Source organism: Sinohyriopsis cumingii, chromosome 10, assembly GCF_028554795.1.
Source record: "Sinohyriopsis cumingii isolate HCF-2022 chromosome 10, ASM2855479v2, whole genome shotgun sequence".
NCBI lineage: Eukaryota > Metazoa > Mollusca > Bivalvia > Unionida > Unionidae > Sinohyriopsis > Sinohyriopsis cumingii.
The window spans coordinates 28,628,072-28,648,106 of NC_142970.1; the positions used below are offsets into that span (position 1 = coordinate 28,628,072).

Sequence of the window (20,035 nt, forward strand, 5' to 3'; positions counted from 1 at the left end):
CTGTACTACTTTATTCAGGGTGAGGTGGGGTGTGTGATTGCTTTTCACTTTTATGAGATTGATCATTTTAAACTTAAACATATTCATCTGGAAATATGGCTTTTTAAAACCCTGGGGTATAATGTATAAAGGATAGTTGTTGTTGTTGTAGGGTTTAACGCCATTTTTCAGCACATGATATGCTATATATGGCAGCCAGCATTAATGGTGGAGGAAGAACCCAGGAAAACCCCAGAAAGAACCACCAACCTACGAGAAGCTACTGGCAAGCTTTCTCACATTAGCTGAATCCAAGACTCAAGCCCATGCAGACAGAGGTGAGATGGCAGTGATCCGTAATGGAGAGCGCTTTAGACCACTCGGTCACTTGGGGACATACGTAAAGGGTAGTTTCTATTACAAGAAGTCTTAGTATAATCACAGAAATATCAGCACTAGGTAAAAGTGAGTTCAATGACTGCTGAATATGTGGGGCTTTTTTCCCCATCACAGTACAAAAAATGTTATCACATTATTAATTTTTAAAAAATGCTCATGAAGAAATGTGCCTTTTACAACCTCATATTATATACGTACTGAGTAGGCACTTGTCAAATAAAATATCGAAATACATGTTCTCCAACTTACTGTTAATGCACACGATATACTGTGTGGGTAGGTGGCTGTGTAAGTATGCACTTCAGTGGATACGTCAGTGATACTTCACTGCATATGTCCGTGGAGCTATTATCAATTGCAAAATAAACAGAGACAACCTAACTATTCTGTCAGTTGTCTTACTGGGAACAGATCATTACTCCCCTTTCATTGTGTCATATATCATTCGAAAGGAATTCAAACAGACCAAAGGCTGTCCGTCAAGCTAAACATGGCAGACCATAAACAAACCTAGTTTGACAAGATTAATGTACTTCCTAATGGCTATCTCATTACTGATTCCCATTGTCATTACATGAGACATAACATTTCCATTCTCGTCTCAATTACACAAATGAATGAATGAAATTCATTACATAATACATGGCTTAACTATGTCATTTTCAGCGAATACCCACATTCAAGTCTTTAGAAAACATAAAATCATGTAATATCAGTGAATTTTATGGATTCTCATAAGTCATATCAACTAAAGTAATGTACGAAATCTTAGAATATGCAGTTCCTACACAAACAAGACGACAAATTCAAACAATTCGTGAATTTATATAAAGATGATCATTGTATGAATTCAGATATCTCAACCCAACATAGTTATACGCATATCAAGAATACTGATTTGCAACATGGTCGCAGCAGAATAATTCTTTCAAATATACCGCAACAGTCACTGGCGTGTACAGGCTGTCTGTGTTTAGTGCTGCAAAATTTTACATATTTACAACGTATCCATGGCGTCATTCCACCGACAGGTTTCCCGGGGTTGTATCTGTTGTATTAAATAGCGGAACCGAAGAAGTATTTATGCTGGAAGCAGCTGATAAGGAATTAACCGCAACATCTTACTGGTGGTGTTTGGAATTTGTAGCTGAAACACCTCAATTGTTTACTGCATAAAAATATATGGACGGTGCACAATACAGATACAATCAAGCGCGTGAATGGCAGGCGGCGCTAAAAGATCAAGTCGATCAATATACAGTAAAAGTAAAAAAATATCGACGACGATTGGTTATCGTTGATGTGATTGTTTATTCAGTATCCGCTGTTGTTGCTGGAACCGGTGTAATATTATCAGCGTTGACAACGATGGCACCAGTAGCTGTAACTGTTTGTATTTCAGCAGCAACAACTATTGCAGGTGTGCTTGGTATCATCACAAAAAAAATATGTACTTGTACGAACGAAAAGTTATCCGATTACAAAATAAAATTACATACAGCGACGGTAGCATACTCGAAATTATCCTCGTTGTTATCAGCGAGTCTCAGTGATGGAATTATATCTGATTTCGAATTTTCAATGATGACCAAAATATACGATGAAGGTATTAAAGATACAAGTATCAATAATGACAGAATTACTCCAGCAGATCGTGACCAACACAACTCCGCCAAAGATAACGATGATCTCGGTAAGTTCAATTAATCCTGAATTTAGTGTTAATTTTCCTACTGCAATTCCAGTAAAAGAAATAGCACTAGCACAATTACGAGTATATTACAGCTGGCCAAATATCAGATCAAAATCATTTAATGGTACACCAGCAAATAATTCGCTTGTATTTACTAACAAGAACAAACCCGATGGAACACCTGACTGGGTTGTTGTTGGAATACCAACTGGCAGTTACGAGATTGAAGAGATCAGTGAGGAATTTGCGCGTAGAATAAAATCAATAACGGGAAAGGAATCAAAAATATCAATAAACGTTCATGAGCCGACGTTGTCCTCGACGGTTGAAATAAACTCGCCTGATTATGCCGTTGATATTTATCAATCTTCAATCAGATCAGTGCTAGGATGGCCGGATGTTCCCCCGGTGCATAAAGGACCACCAGAACCAACTCGGGCTGATTTTATCACAGATGAAGCAAAATTTATGATAGTTCCTGAATATAGAGGTAAATATCCATGGATCCAGACCGGTGATCTTTTCGTGTTTACAAGTACTCCTGATGGTGAAACCTTTCCTAAAATAATAAATAATGTACGTAATGCTCGTTCAGGTGTTAGAGTAAATCCACTCGTTGATGAAGAATTTATTAAATCATATTCTGATCCTGTTAATTTTGAATTTAAACAATCAATCAACAAACTACGAAATTTCTTTACTGATAGCTACAGCGATGACGTAAAACAAAAAATCATTGAGACGATAAAACATCTAAATCAGGTCATATCAGATATTAGATACGTTAATAAAACTATCATTGTGAACATGGTTATACACGGTGATGAAGATATTGATAATTATAAAGCTGGACCATGGTTTCTCAATCATTACAGAATAACTGAACAACAATTACCAACATTTGTAATACCCGGGATTGATGCTAGAGAACTAGTAAAATTATTAAACGATCTTATCAACGAAAACTTCCCTAAAATACTCCATGCATGGAGAAAACTAGCACCATATCCAACTGTTCTCAGATATGATAATGATCCACATGGCGGCGGAAGACACGTATCTCCGCGGATCGTTAATATAACACCGACGGTCGCGGTCAATCTGGTTTGTGACGTAATCGATGGCAGCTATCAAATAGATCTCGGAAGATCAAATCAAGCTCAACAAGGATACATCCTGTACACGTTCACACCACAAGTCCCCCCTGGAAATTTAATCGTGCAAGAACCAACTAATCCCGTGCATTTGCGGTGTCACAATAATATGTTAACACGAATCAATTTTAAGCTCACAGACCACCTTAATCGCTTGATTGACATACGTGAAGAAGAGCTTGTAATAAATCTGTATGTAAAGTCGTAAAGACTTGCGTCGTAAGGACTTTTGTCGTAAGGACTTTTGTCGTAGATCTTCATGTGGAGGAGGGTTTTACACGCGAGGATTTCTTAACAGTTAGAAGAACATTTGTAACAGAGATCAGACTCAAATTCGATCAACTTAAAAAAATATTTTATTATTACTGGCACAAATTTGTGTTTGGTACAAATTAATCGGCCTAGGCAACTAAGGCCTAGGCAACTAAAAAAGCTAGTCGATGAAAGTAAAATTAAAATTTCTATCACAAAAAAAATAATATTTATTAATTTTCCTGATTTTACAAATTACTTGATTTTGACTACCAACTACCCCCTCAGAAACATAAAAATGCACGAACTACTTGATTTTGACTACCAACTACCCCGTCAGAAACATAAAAATGCACGAACTACTTGATTTTGACTACCAACTACCCCGTCAAAATCAAGAAAGTTCTAACCTTGTCAAATTGTTCCTAACAAATTTTATTTATTATAAATTAATTTTATTTATTAATAATATTATTTTTACTGAGATTTTTATTTTTTTTTACTAAAATACAACGAAATTGCTCAATTTTCCTGATTTTGACTACCAACTACCCCGTCAGAAATCAAGTAGTTCGTGCATTTTTCTTTGATTTTGACTACCAACTACCCCGTCAGAATCAAGTAATTTGTGCATTTTTCTTGATTTTAGTAAAAAAAAAATTAATTAATTCAGTAAATAAATAAATTAATTCAGAAATAAATAATTTGTAAAATTAAGAAATTGTACAAATTTGTTAAATTTCAGTAAAAAAAACAAATTACTAACCCATCAAATTCAGAATAATATTTCTGATCAAAGATCTCAGTCATCTTCAAAATTACTACGCTGGATCGTTTCACCAGTAACGAAGTTACCTTGGATCGTTTCACCAGTAACGAAGTTACTCTGGATCGTTTCACGATCTAACATAATTTTTCTTAATAGTCTTATGCGGGTACTAATCGTTTTCTTTGCCTCATACTCGTGGGATAATAACGACTTAATTCTTTCTACGGCGGTAGAAAGAGGAACGAACTCCTTCACATGATCATCTTCTACGGTAGCTAGCGACTGAAACATTGCCGATTGAATCCGTTTCATGAGACTGTATTCAGATGATAGTGTGTGTGTCCCCTGGGTTTTACGTTCTTGTAAAATCTCAAAGTCAGAAACTATTTTTTCAGGATTAAGTTCATCAGATATATTAATTCCATCTTTTTTTAATTTTTTAATAGCGACAATTACATCATTGATATTTTCATGGTTCATTATATAATATATAAATCTTTAAAATAAAAAAAATATCCCTAGAACACCTATCGAGTGTATTAGCGAGTTCGTCGGGATGTTTCAAGGACAGCACAACCAAGAACTCGTAGTTTGCCACCGCAATCTACCAAGTTCATTAGGCAAATATTCCCTCTACGAGAGCCCCTAACCCGCCAAACAACGGTCTAGAAGGCCCAAGAGGGAGGACAGCACAACCCTCATTAAACTCGTAGCTTGCCACCGCAATCTACCAAGTTTAGAGGATATACACATAACATATAACTAACTAAGGACAGCACAGTCCTCATTAAACTCGTAGCTTGCCATCGCAATCTACCAAGTTTATCGGACATACATACAATGAATGGTTATATACAATGAATGAAGAGCCCCTATCGAGTGTATTAGCGAGCTCAGATTATGAATGAAACGGCACTAACTAAGGACAGCACAAGGACAGCACAGTCCTCATTAAACTCGTAGCTTGCCACCGCAATCTACCAAGTTTATCGGACATACATATAACATATATACAATGAAATGGTTATATACAATGAAATGGTTATATACAATGAATGAAGAGCCCCTGTCGAGTGTATTAGCGAGCTCAGATTATGAATGAAACGGTACTAACTAAGGACAATACAAACATGTACGCTCAGCAAAATCACACCCACAATAATTAATCCAGTGGGTGATACGAAAATATGTATCAACCACAAGTCAATATTGTGGTTGTGAATTTGCTGAGCGGAGGGGTTCTTGCGGTTCCCCCCACTATTATAAAAATCGCAATTATGCGCACCACCGACAAATTGTCAGCCATGGGGATTCGATCCTGGACCGCGAGCGTCACAGTCCAATACCATACTGATCGAGCTATCAAACATTGTTACGAACATATGTTTCGGAAGTTAATATATAGCTAGCTATATAGCTAAGGAACCAATATTTACACTAAACAGCGGTTTCTGTATTTAACAGTTTCTGTATTTGTAGCGGTTTCTGGATAATAACAGTTTCTGTATTTATAACAGTTTCTGTATTTATAACAGTTTCTGAATAATAGTTTCTGTATTTGTAGCTGGTTTCCTAAGCAGACCGAAAATCAATAATAACAGTAGCATTAATGCACCAGTCAAAGAACTTTCCAGAATGTAAGTTCAGTGAACACACAACTGCAGGTTGATTACAATGAGTAACGGTTTCTGTTTCACACACAGCTTCCTACGGATCATGTGTTGTATGATGGGGAAATATTTAAAAAACATAAATAATACTTCTACGAGTAATTAGTTACGATGTAATTAGTTACGATGTAATTAGTTAAACTGACTAATTACGATCATAAAAAACCAACCATCTACGAAGAAAACTATATATTACAAAGTAATCTCCCCTTAAATCAAAAATTCAGTAGTGTATGGAGGACCTACTGTGACATAAATTAAAAAAATTAATTCAATGTGGTGATGATAGTTAATAATGTGGTGATGATAGTTAATAATGTGGTGATGATAGTTATTGATACTGAAATGTAATTTTCTGTTTATATTTTTTCGAAAAAGCAGATCTGGTTATATTATCTGCGACGTATTTTACCACACGCGAGTCAATATCAAAATATGTCGCAGCAGCGTTCATAGACTGAAACATAATTTCTTCACCGGTTTCTATGTTTGTAGAAATTACCGCCCTCTTTCCGATTGTCTTACATCTTCCTGTATTACCACATGCAGAGTTCACGCTTCGAGTGACAACACGAAGGTTGTGTAGGGAGTTATTTTGAGTGTCCCCGTCAATATGATCAATAACAAGACCGTCTTTGATCAAACCCCTGTGACACTCGTATGTGAAACGATGACAATGATAATTTTTCTTTCCAACTACAAATCTAAGATAGCCAGTATTAGAAACATAACCAACTGGTCTCTTCAACTTGCAGTGTCTGATGACACCATTAATATTTGATTCATAGTTTGTTATGACAGGATGTGGGACAAATATATTTTGCTCCATTATAATAATATTATATGTTTAAATCATTGTTTGTCTGAAATCTTGATATATAATCCTCCACGGATTTTATAGCGTTTTCACCGCTATTATTTTTTTTGTCATAATATCTTTTAAGTTCTCTGAACCGTTTCCCGCCGCACTTTCCACATAATTCTGTCTTTCCTCGCACTCCAATACCACACCGTAGACATGGTATTGGTCCTAGACTTCCTCGTCGTATGTTTTGTGAGTGCATCCAACAAAATTCCTTTCTACAGGATTTGTTGCATCGATTTACTGAGCCGATCATCAACCATCTGCATTGGGACATTGTATATATATATATAATTTTCTTTATTTAAATATTTGTTTTAATTATATGAACGAGTTTGAGAGATTATCCCAAACTAGGCCTGTTAAGTATAAATTCAACCTTGACAGATTATCTTCTGACTTGCCAGTACGAGATCTGGTTGATCCGAAAAATAAAAGTTTGATCTCGAAAATTCATGACGCTAAGAAAGAATTTTACACGGATGGTGCATCTCATACATGGTCAACGTTCAAGATTATACGCACTGACTCCGTCAAGGACGCTGTCACGGACGCCACAATGAACGACAAGCGAGCGGCAACTATCATTAACTACATCGCTGAATACGAGGGCAATCAAAAATATTTCTTCAGAGTAAAATTTATTGTATTAACAGAAACAGATAGTTGGATTATCCGTGACAAATATGATCCTGTCCTTGGTAATAATAAAACTATCATATTAAGTAAAAATTCCAGACCGGGTCTATTGACTGGTATTGATAAACCGTATTATGAACGAGCGTATCCTGTAACAGCAGTTATTTATGGAATTTATGAGATAAATAAAAAACCCAACGTTGATAAACTAGCGCCGATGAAATTTTCAAGGTTAAATTGTGTAGCTGAACGAGTAATAGAACACTTTACAAACGCGATGCGTGGAAATGGATTAACTGATTTAAGGCGTGAAAAAATAAACTCGTGGGCTGATTCAGTTAAGGATAAAGGTGCTACAATAAAAGATGTTGCTGAGTTAGGAAAAATATTAAAATTTCCAATAACCGTAGCAACAATAACAGGAGAAGTACTGTACCAGTCGAAATATAAATCGAAAGGAGCTCCAATAAATATTATCGATCATAACGCGCACGCATGGACTAACGCAGTAACAATATTTCCACGTGATCGAACTGTTAGATTTTACTCCCCAGATAATTCTGGGGCAGATAATTCTGTGGCAGATAGTATGTTTGATTTTATCAACGAAATAAGTAAAACCGATCCTGTATCGGTATGGTTATTCAAAAGTAATGAGGAGGGTGAATTTGATCAGTTTGTCAAACCGAACGGTGAAATATATCGCACAGAATCCCTCCATGACGAGATGAAAAATCTTGCGACGTTTTTACAGTGCAAGCACGCGGAAAATACTGACAAATTACTAACTAATTGTTTTACCGTTCCATCTGTTGCGGCTCATTTCGCCAGAGAACGAAATTCATGGAAACCAACACGATTTGATTTACTCGAGGACGTACGCGCAAGTTGCGTCGAATATGGACATGGCGGATTATGGAATACCAAATACAATTACAATGATGTTATTTCGGTTGATATGGTTGCATGTTATCCAGGAAGTTTTCTGGGATACGGAGATTGTTCTACGTACTTTGAAAGATTTGGTCACCCTACAAACGAGATGACGCGAGTGGCAATTAATGGACCATTACCTGATTTTGATCTGACTGGATTCGCCTGTATTGAGTCGTTCGAGTTTAACGAAAATCTTCACAAGATTTGTTATGTTTGGTTTGGCAGACATTTTTGTCAAAAAACGTTGGGCACCTATAGTTCGGTTGCGATATATGCTAGATTGTATGATACTGACATCGTTGGTGGTCAGTGAGGCAATTATATCATATCATGCACAGACCAAAGTTTGGTTGCCCATGTCAGATTCTGAAGTTATCAGCGAGTTTAAGGATGATATTCCTAATAAACTCAAAACCGCAAAAGATCTCGGTAGAAAAATTATAGGTAAATTTACTCAAGGTGGTGCATATGATTATAAAAGACATCACGCACGATTAATTTTAGATGATGCCGAGTACGATTTTATAATCGCTGATACAACGGCGAAAAATACATTTGTAAATCGAGAGAGTGTTTATTTATCCGACGGAACAAAATTAGGTACGATCGTTAGTTACATAAATGACGTATCCCCGCAATATACTCATCTAAGATCTTCCATGTTGGCTTATGTTTCTATAAATTTATTATCGATGATTAATAGATTTCCTGAGACCGCAGTCAGAGTCGCAACAGACTCATTTTATATTTCAAGTAAATATTTAGAACCTGTTATGAAATTTACAAGTAATGATGAACGATGGGGTTCGTGGAGAATAAAAAAGGAACTATTACACAATTATGTAGAATCAGCAGATGTTCCAGTGAGAGATTTTTATCGTGAGGGTAATAAAATATCAGAAATGTCGAAAGCACCATCGTTGAGTGATCCAATAACTAGATATAAGACAGTATATCTCAATGGACCTGGTGGATGCGGCAAAACAACTCGAACGATTAATGTTTTTAGAAATTCAGATATAATCGTGCTGACACCCACACATAGACTCGCACGTGAGATGAAACAGCGGCAAGTACAATCGTGCACGTATCATAGTTTCTTTCGGTGGCGCGGGGATACATGGACTCCTCAACGGATGGGAGAAAAATATATACCTAAAATAATTATTTGGGATGAGATATGCACGGTCTCATTGGATACATTAAAAACGTTTCTTGATTGGTTGTTGACGAAAAATACCGCCATAATAATGTGTGGCGATCATGGTCAACCGCCGCCTTTTGTTGGACCATCTCCACATGATTGGTTAAAAAATTTCGTTGATTATTACGAAGAAATAGATGATGATCATAGAGCTCTTGATGCAAATTTGAAGGAGTTTAAAAAATTAATCAGATTACAATCAAACAAAATTCAGTGTGAAATAATACGTGGAGTGATCTCAGAGACATCAATGAGTGATTTTTTGAACTCATGGAGACCCAACGATTTGATCGTAGCAAGTAGAAAAATAATCAGAGACGCTTTACAACAGCAGTTATTTCAGCTACATAAAGAACAATATTCAGAACTACCCGTACCGTTGTGTTATAGACCATCAGATACACGAAAACAGAATATTAATGTTGATATTCCAGGACAGACAGAGTCAAGGAAACAGATTCTCGTATTAAATGATATTGTCGCCGTTGATATCAGTGTGGTCGAAGATGCATTACGCGCTGACAAATCTCCATGGGTGTTAGGATACGCTATGACGATCCACTCGTCACAGGGATTAACTATTTCTGATACACGAGTCTGGATTGTAGACGATCGCATCGAGTGGTCAAATTTAGTTTATTTAGCGGTATCGAGGGTCAGAAATATATCTCAATTACGTAGAATCATAATTCCTGAAATCGTTGATAAATTTAACATCATCGATGATGATATAATAAGAAAAAAATTAATCGGATACAAACAATCTGACAAAAAAAATAAACGCGACTTTGATCTTGATGTTGAATTTATTACCGAGTTAAAACAGCAGCAGAACAATCATTGCATCAGTTGTAATTGTATAATGTTATGGCGGTATTCGAGTAATGATTCAAGACAATTTACCGTAGATAGAAAAGATAATAGTCGCGGTCATACACGAGAAAATACCATGTTAACCTGTCTTGAGTGTAATCGACGTAGAGGCGCTAGCGCCTTGGGTGCAGGCACTAGTGCTAGTTAAGTGATCGAAATCACCGGAGTGATCGCGGTGGTAGTTGTGTATCCGCGGGAATTATTGTAGTTGTTCACGTGTAAATCCACGTTGAGGAGCAGCTGAATCTAATCTGTAGATTGCAGGTCTGGAAACGCCTACGTTTCTCCCGGTGGATCTTGTCACGGTAGATATTTTGTGTGTGGTAACACTCCAAATAGGATCAGTTGCTCTCGCTTTACCACCTTCAAGTTCACCAGGCTCATATAAATATCTGACTGTGACATCACCTAATATTTTTTGTTTTCCAACATCTTTTCGTTGTGTTGGTATATTTATTTTTGTGACCGTGCTAATGGGTTTCATGTTGGTTGTTCGTGTGATCTCATTATTTAATGCAGCTATCACGCCTGGTAATCTTGCAACCCATTCGCGAGATCTTTTATCCTGAATAAATTCCCTCGCGTATTGATATCCAAATAACCGCTCAGCAAGTGTTCGATTAAATCGCTCAACAATTGCTTGATCACGGTGAATTGCAGTATGACCTCGTCGTATTTTGGTATTATGTTGTTTCATCAACGATGATACTCGGCCAAGAAATTCCTTACCAGGATCAACCTGTAGTAGCTGTGGCCATCGTAGACCACCTTGTGGTCCGAGTCCTCGTTGATAAATTCGTTCAAACGAATCAGCTACTTCAGATGATGTTTTCGCCGATAGCGGCTCTGCTTCTTTATATCTACTTGCAACATCAACTACGGTTAGCGCGTACTTGTACGTTTTTCCACGTACAGTATCATGCGGTAAAAACAGAATATCAGCTTGATGAACTTCATTAGGAACACTGACATCGAAATACGAGTACTGAATTTGTTTAGGACGTGGTAGATAAATTTGCCATATTGCTTGTTTAGATAACCACGTTTTAGCAGTAGAATGTTTAACCGATGCTGCATCAGCGAGTTTACCAATTGCTGCTTTGCCTCTCCAGTATCCTCTCGGTGAATAATAAATTGATTCCATTATTAATTACCAGCCCCAATCGCTAATTTACCTTTCATGGAGGATCTTACTAACCAATTAGCTAATGATTCTCTAATATTTTTATTTTTTATAGAATTTAATGAATGAATTAATTTTACATCTGCAATATGCCTATCTTGTAGATTTTTACTTTTATAAGCTACATCATGAGCATGACAAGCTCGATCAATAGCATTTATTGGTTCCTCGCCTGGTTTTGGTTGATCTTGATTATCGAGCCTGATATCGAGTCGAGTACCAGGACCGCAATAATTATATCCTGGTAGATGTTTTTCTCCGCTGTATTTAGCCCATGGAGCATCTGGAAACTTTGACATCAAATTAGCAATATCACCACCGCGCTTATTAGGTAAAAACGAAAATTTCTTTCTACAGCATACAGAACATTTTCCACCGTACGCTATTTTTTTATTTTTTGTTGTAACCGTAGCTAAATCAATAGTTGGAGTTTTAACTTTACAGCGTAAACAATATAAATTCATGTTATAATATATATGGATATAATTGATTTCTCAGCAACTCGGCAGCGAGAGCCAGTTAAGCATCATCCTGCGCTACCGAACTCCATCAGAATGATTATCATAGGACCATCTGGATCGGGTAAGACGCAATTATTACTTAATCTGATAATGAGATGGTTGAAATGGGATAAGTTGTATTTAGTAGCACCATCCGTTGATGATCAACGATGTTATGATGTACTTAAAGATTTCAATGAAAACGCGCGATTACTGGATGAAGATAATGATATTATAGAGTTTATAACCGATATTGATGAAGCACCATCCGTAGATTCCATAGACGGATTTATTAATAATTTAGTTGTATACGACGATGTGATGCTAGATAAACAATCAAATCCAGCCAGAATATTTTCCCGAGGGAGACACAAAAATACAGACGTGATCTATGTTACTCAACGATATACACAAATACCAAAAGTGATCAGAGACAACTGCAACATTTTAGTTGTGTTTAATGGCGTAGACACACACACGTTGCGAAATATTCATCAAACCTGGTGTGGTGGTGACATGGATATAATTAAATTCAAAAATTTCTTCTCACGAGCGCAAGCTACCCCGCATGGATTTATAACAATAAATTTACATGATCCAAGAACAAGATATCGTGTGGGTATTGATAAAATATTTGGGTAACAGGGGGAGCAGCAGAGAGGGTACCTACCAACGTTGGTCGTCAAAAAAATAAACAAGAAATAAATAAACACGTAGAGTACTTTATTTTTTCAGCTACTATTTCGAACTGAGGTTTTATTAGCACAATCGGTCATTGCAAAAATAAACATCTCAAGGAAAGTTCATTTGTAAAATCTGGACCTTTCTACGAGATGATTTATTTGTTTGTTTTATTTGTTTTGTCGGAATTCTATGGTCTGTTCACCCTCTCTGCTGCTCTTCTTGGTCTAATGCAGTGTGTGACCTCATGCAGTGACCTCACCAGGGTTCACTTCTGGGTCACCCCTAGTTTTTGATTCATTTTTCCAAAATTCCTATAGTAGTGTAGAAGGCTTTGTTTTTACATTTCTCCACAAAGAAATTATGTTCCATGTGAGGTGATTATTGTTCAATGAATATTCTTTAAGTTACTGTAAAAATTATGTTGTTCTTCATTATAAGCATACAGCTTTAATTTTCATATAGCAAAGATTACCTGTCTATTTGAATGTTTAGTGATTTGAAATTTTCATTATTTTTTCAACTGGTATAATTGAGATTTTAATTTTATTTTGTCTGTTTTACTGTGATATTCAACCTTGTGCCAGTAGAATCAAATAATATGATAGTTTAAATTATTTTTAATTCTTAAACATATTGTTTAATTACATATTTACATCTATTATTGTTGAGTTTGATTCAATTCTTTTTGCAATAAAACTGAGGAACCTAAAATCAGAGTTTGGTTATTCAATTAATTTTAAGATATGTATGCACAAATGCATTCATCTGATTGTACTACAATTACAAATAACCACATACATCCACAATGCTGATGTCACTTGTACACATGCTACCAAGGGACATCATAATATTGGTGATTTTCAATTACAGTTGCAAATACATGTACACTGTAATTGTAATTAATTACTCGATTACACCAGTTACATTGTAATTTAACACAAGTCTGCTACACATATGTATGACTGTTAATCCTCTATTCTTGGGAATATCTGTGACCTGCATGTATACCTGGTGTAAAAGTGTGACATACAGACTGGTCTAATGGATATCTGTATAATAAACATGATGATAAACAAAAGATGCACAGTGATAGTAAGATAACTGTGGCTATCATTCTTGATTTCATTTTTTGTATACCATAATTTAACCATTTTTCTGGAGCCACGGGTAGCTGAATCAGGTGTAATGCTCTCACCTTTACAGCTCACTCGCACATTTCACCTCTGCATGAATTGGTCTCGGCTCAGCCAATTTAGGTATGTGAAAAAGCTTGCTGGTAGCTTCACAGGTTATTCCTCCACCAAATATACTGGCCAACATGTACCGGTATATGCTGTATACGCTTTCATTGCTGATAAATAGTGTTAAAACCCACAAACCAAACCAATCATGTCTTCCTCTAACCCGAACCCCCAGGTCCTGTACTAGGTTTCCTGGCTAATGGCTTATATGGAAAATGGAAGAGATACCACTCACCATGCAGCTATGTTACAAAGCAGGTTAGCATGAAACAGAGGGTGATTAAAAGCCAAAGGGTGCATAAGAAAGCAAAAAGCAAGCATGCTGTAAACTGCATATAATTAGCATGGTTTTTATTTTGATGCATACATGGTTCAAAAATGAATCCGTTGCAAACAAAACCCAATCTACAGTATACATTATATAATTCCCTAACTACATACAATGATATATTCAACATAAAACATGCACTTATTTTTCAATAAAGCGAAAAGAATACATTTTTTATGTATCAACAAGTGAATCATACTGGCAGGCAAAAGTCAAGTCACATTCTTTAGAAAAGTATATACAAAAATATTTTGCAGCATTTCTTTCCAAAATTTTTGTCCCAACTATGCCATGTCAGTCTTCAATTTGTTGAGCACTTTTTATGAAATTTATATTTCTATAGCAATTAGACTCTGTTTCATGCAATTAGACCGAGTAAAGATTATAATGTCTTATCATACATATGTTCATTACAGCATTTAAACAGCTTCACGAAATAACAAACAAAGAGTTATGAATTTCAAGTCCAATAAAATTTATCCTCAAAGAGATATGCAATATAAAATCCTTGTGATAATGGTCAAATTGCAATGGAATGAATATATTTCAAGTCATATATCATAAAGTCAATTCATGTATGTGGTTATTAAATAAGAAAAGTCCATATCTATAAACCAAACATAGGTTAATATATCACAAAAGTTATATGTATACCCATACAGTATGTATGTATTGCTATGCCGCTACTTCATCTATCTTCGAATCAGCTGATTTTAGCCACAACACGTTCTTGTAGTCGAGCGTAGCCATTTTGAGATGTCCCCTCGTACATAACAATGCTCGTTACCCGTTCGCGTATTTTGTACAACAATACAAGATTTTAAAATTAAATTACCTGCACGACATTCGAAGATGAGAATAATATATTCGGGTAGGTTTGTCATGACTGATTATATTGTCTAATAAATAGATTAAATTCGAAGAATTAAAACACCGAGTTGTGTGTATTACTGTCGTGCGGTCATGTTCCGTCAGCATGGTCGATTTGTATTGGCCGATCGATTACAATACCCACCAATCCATGCTTTGTTTACCAGAATGCTTACACGTGCCAAACTTGTATATAAACAGCGTCGTTGTCCCAAGTCCGTGACAGATAGGGGTAGAAAGATAAGGTAGCAGACGGATAGAGGAAAAGGGCTAGTTCAGATCTAGAACAAATATTAAGTCAAGAAAGATGAGAGAGATAATTTTTGGAGAAGGAAAATTTCATGTATGAAATTTTGAAGAACAATTTGGAACTTGGACTTTAAAACTACCAGTTCCCAAAAGCAGACGAATTTTCTATGCACAAATTTCGGAACCCAAATTTGGATTCCGAAATTCAAAACCTTATTGCCCACTTTATATATGTTTAACAATCAGGCTTAGTTTTTAGTGACTTTGATTGGTTTTAGCTAATCAAAATATATCCATTACAGTTGTATCTACTGGTATAATTCTATAAGTAAAAGTTGAATCTGTAAACTGGTAAAAGGAGTGTAGTTCAGTTTTACAGATGAGAAATGTTTGAATAAATCTGTCTTGGATTTTTAATCTTTCTTTATTGTTGTTTTTATCTCTATTGCTAAAGTCAGACGAACCCCTGTGGCTTCAAGGTCTGAAAAAGAAAGCTAAAATCCCTGAGTAATTTTCCAGACCCATGAGGTTACAGTATTCATCTACTCGACTCAGATTTTTCTACCTCTAGACTTTTTAAAATTACTTTTATGGCCACCAAATTCATGGACAATTGCTTTCAAAACTTGATAATTCATAGTATTTTTGTTGTAATTTCAAAATTAGAGATGATCAAAACTTTTGTAGAATACATACTAATTGTTAAGAATTTTGGCAAAAAAAATGTCTGCCTGTTGCAATATTTCCAAGACTGCATTGCTCTTAAAATTCAAAAGACAAATTTAGTTGTTAAAGTCATTATGTTTGAGAACTAATAATCATGTAGTAATTTAAAATAACCATTTATAGCTTAAAAAAAGATATTTTTGAATAACAACAGTATTATTAGTTGTTGTGGGGTTTAACGCCATTTTTCAGCATGATAGGCTATACATGGCGGCCAGTATTAATGGTGGAGGAAGAACCCGGAAAATCCCGGAAAGAACCACCGACCCACGAGAAGCTACTGGCAAGCTTTCTCACATGCCCACATTGGCTGAATCTTAGACTCGAACCGCCGCAGACAGAGGTGAGATGGCAGTGATCCGTAACGAAGAGCGCTTTAGACCACTCGGCCGCTCGGGGCCCCAGTATTATTAGTAATTCTAACAAACATTAGCACCTCAGCAGCACACTTCAAGTCTCAACATGAATATGCTTCATTCATTTCTCAAAACCAAGTAAAATACAGCATAGAGCACTTCAATTTATATGATCAATAAAAAATATATAAATGAAATAAAATTATAACATTACATTGTTTGCTAACAGATGCTACTCAACAGCTTTAAACTTCAAACAAATTTTACCAAAATATTCTCATGCTTATATTGAATGTCCATTTATATGGGACATAGAAAACATTAAAAAAATCTTCTAAAACACTTAAGTTGACATACCTTTCAATGGCAACAGATTTCAAATGTCAGCCATGGTGGCCATATTGGATGTCATATTGACCTAGTTTTCATGTTGCACTAACTACAGATGATAAGAAGTCTTTTCTTGAGAACCCTACATCGATACAACTTTATGTTAGGATGAGCAGCAAGAACAATATTTCATAATAGCTTCATCTGGGCCATACTGGATGACAGAAGAACACAAGTCTTATTTTGGACCAACTACACATCACAAGTCTTCTTTTGAAAACCCTATATAAATATAACTTTCTATTTAGTATCAGCAGCAAGAACAATATTTCACAGTAGCTGCAATGAGGCCATAATGGATGATAGATTAGCACCATTTTCATTAGGACCAACAATATATCAAAGTATTTTGTGGAAAACCTCATTTTGATTTGCTTTCTATTAGAGAATGACAATTTTTAAGATGGCCAACATATTCAGGGTCATATCAGCACCATTTTATTTAGGACCAACTAGAGATCACAATGAGTTTTCTGGTATAAAACCATAATGTATCTGTCAGTTATCACATAGAACAAGTAACAAGAAGACTGGATGATAAATTAAAACCATTTTCAACAGGACCAACAATACATGGCCATGCTGGATATCTTTTCTAGTTAGTATTACGTTGACTACATGTTGGAATGTTCTCTCTCTGTGCTGAATCTAGCTTTTCTACCTTGATATAACAGCAGCAGGTTTGTGGTTGTTCTTGGAATAAATATTGAAAATTACAGGTCATCTTATTGTTTTTCACAAACATGACTTTTACTGAATATTTCTGATATTTTGTACAACACCATTGGGAAGGAAGCTTCTCTTGGTGTCGCATGAAAATTAGACCTCTGATTGTCATGGAAGTATAAGCTGCTAGATTCAAGTGACCAACAATGAAAACTAGAGAGCACTAGGTCAAATTTTGTCAACACATGTTTCATCTTTTTCTGTCAATAAATTAAAGACATAATAAATGTTTGATTTGCAATTTTTGAGAAGATGAATTATCTTCCAATTGATTCTTACTAATAAGGATGAATGTCATGCCATTTAATTTTGCCAGACTTATTAGTAACCAGCTACCCCCAATGTGGTTTATGTTAATTCCAACTTTTTGATGGGCAATGCATTCTGACCCATACCCAAACATACAGTTTTAAAAAACAATTAAGATGTGGTGGGAATGATCAGAGGAAAACTCTGACCAGTTGATTTAACTTTCTGTTTAGAAGGAGTATCAAAAAGATTTAGATAGTGGCTGCCAAAATGGCTACATGTTTATTGGATGTCATTTTGATCTCTGACCAAATTGACACTGCACGTGTTTTAGTGAAAATCCCATGCCGATATGATCTTCCATTCCGAATTTTAAGATGGCAATTGTGGTGGCAACGTTGGATATCCAAGTGGCAACATTTTTATTAAGATCAACTAGTGTTGTTCAGATTATCAATTATAATCAATCATCAGTTGGTTCAGAAAACCAATAAGATAATCGTGACATTCCATAATCGATTGTGTGTGAAGAGAGGCTACTTTTAAGTTGTATGCAATGCACAAAGGCTAGTAAAACTCCCAGCCAGTAAAATTTATCTGAATTATTAATTCCCTTTACAACTACAAATATAATAATAATAATCATAATCATAATGGGGACTTTGTATAGCGCCTAATCTTTAGAAGCTCTAAGTGCTTTACAACACTGGACAATACCCATAAGATACAAAAAACATATAATGCTATGATTACAAAAACAAACACCATGAAATTAGAAAACATTAAAAAACATGCTGAGAATATTTAAGATAGGAAACATAACCATAGGATATTCCCTCCATAGGTGCAAAATTTCATAATTAGGAACATAAAGTCATGATTACATGATCAAGCTGTTAAACTGTTGAGCTATTAAATTTACACACATTTTGATGATTTGTTTCAGTTTAAATGTAGAATCCCTTGTATTATTTGCAAACAATGACAAACATGAAACCCATATCCTTCTATACTTTAAATTATAGACACACCTCATACGAATGAAAGTATTTTGGGGGGTTGCTACAGTATTTCAGTTACACATAAATGGACAGCCATAAAAGGTTGCGTTCATTTAACAAAGTTGTAGAACAAAAACAACACACAACACAATAGAAAAAAAATGTAATATTCTTATCAGGTTAAAGTATACATGTCATTAAAAGAGATTACTCCTGTACATTTATTAACATCTAGAACCCTTGATCAAAGATATAACTGTATAACAAACAAAAATTAAAATTTGCTTTTAGTAACCAATTATAATCAATTACCAGCTGGTTAAGTGGAACCGATTATTGATTATGAAGTTCTGACTGATTCCTATAACTAAGATCAACTATATCTTGGCATATATGTGTGTGTGTGTGTGTGGTGACTAGGATTTTAATGTCACTGTAACAATTTTTCAGTCATATCACTTCGATGTCTGCAGTGTGGCAGTTTATAGTGATGCCTAGCACTGGGTCATCATGCCGCAGACATGTAGCATGATGACCCACCCAGTCACACCAGGCCAACCAGTCCTAACACTAACCTCTTAATGCTGAGTGCCTAGGGAGGCGGCTGTTAGTACCATTTTTGTAATTCTTTGGAATGACTCAGCCGGGGTTCGAACCCACAACCTCCCATTTCTGAGGCAGATGCTCTAGCCACTAGGCCATCAGAGCATTATGATATATGAATGTGTCAGTAAACATGCATGGCAATTCTCTATGAAGTTTAGGAGTAGCATCAACTGATGGAAAATGGGCCATCCCATATTATCTGGTTTATAAATAGACCATAGACCAGCAGAATGCTATAAAAGTCACGCCAACAAATCGACCAAATAAAAAACAAGCAAGACCGACAAGAGGGGGGGGGCAACTGGGGATATATCCCCGGAGCCCTTAAGGGGGACCATGTCCAAACAACACTTTTTAATTTTATAAAAGAAAAATTTTGTTTGAACAAGAACTATGAGAGGCCCAGATGTTTCTCACCCCAGGGCCTGTGATCGCTCTCTATATGGCCCTGAATACAAGCAAGCTCCTTATTTTCCAGCTCCACCTTTATGTCTTT

General features: G+C 35.8%; 1 protein-coding gene across 1 annotated transcript in view; it reads right to left on the minus strand.

The window, feature by feature from the left end:
• The window catches only part of LOC149789816 (uncharacterized), a 147,000-nt gene that overhangs the window by 110,041 nt on the left and 16,924 nt on the right, over window positions 1-20,035 (minus strand). The gene's annotated exons all lie outside the window — the stretch shown is intronic.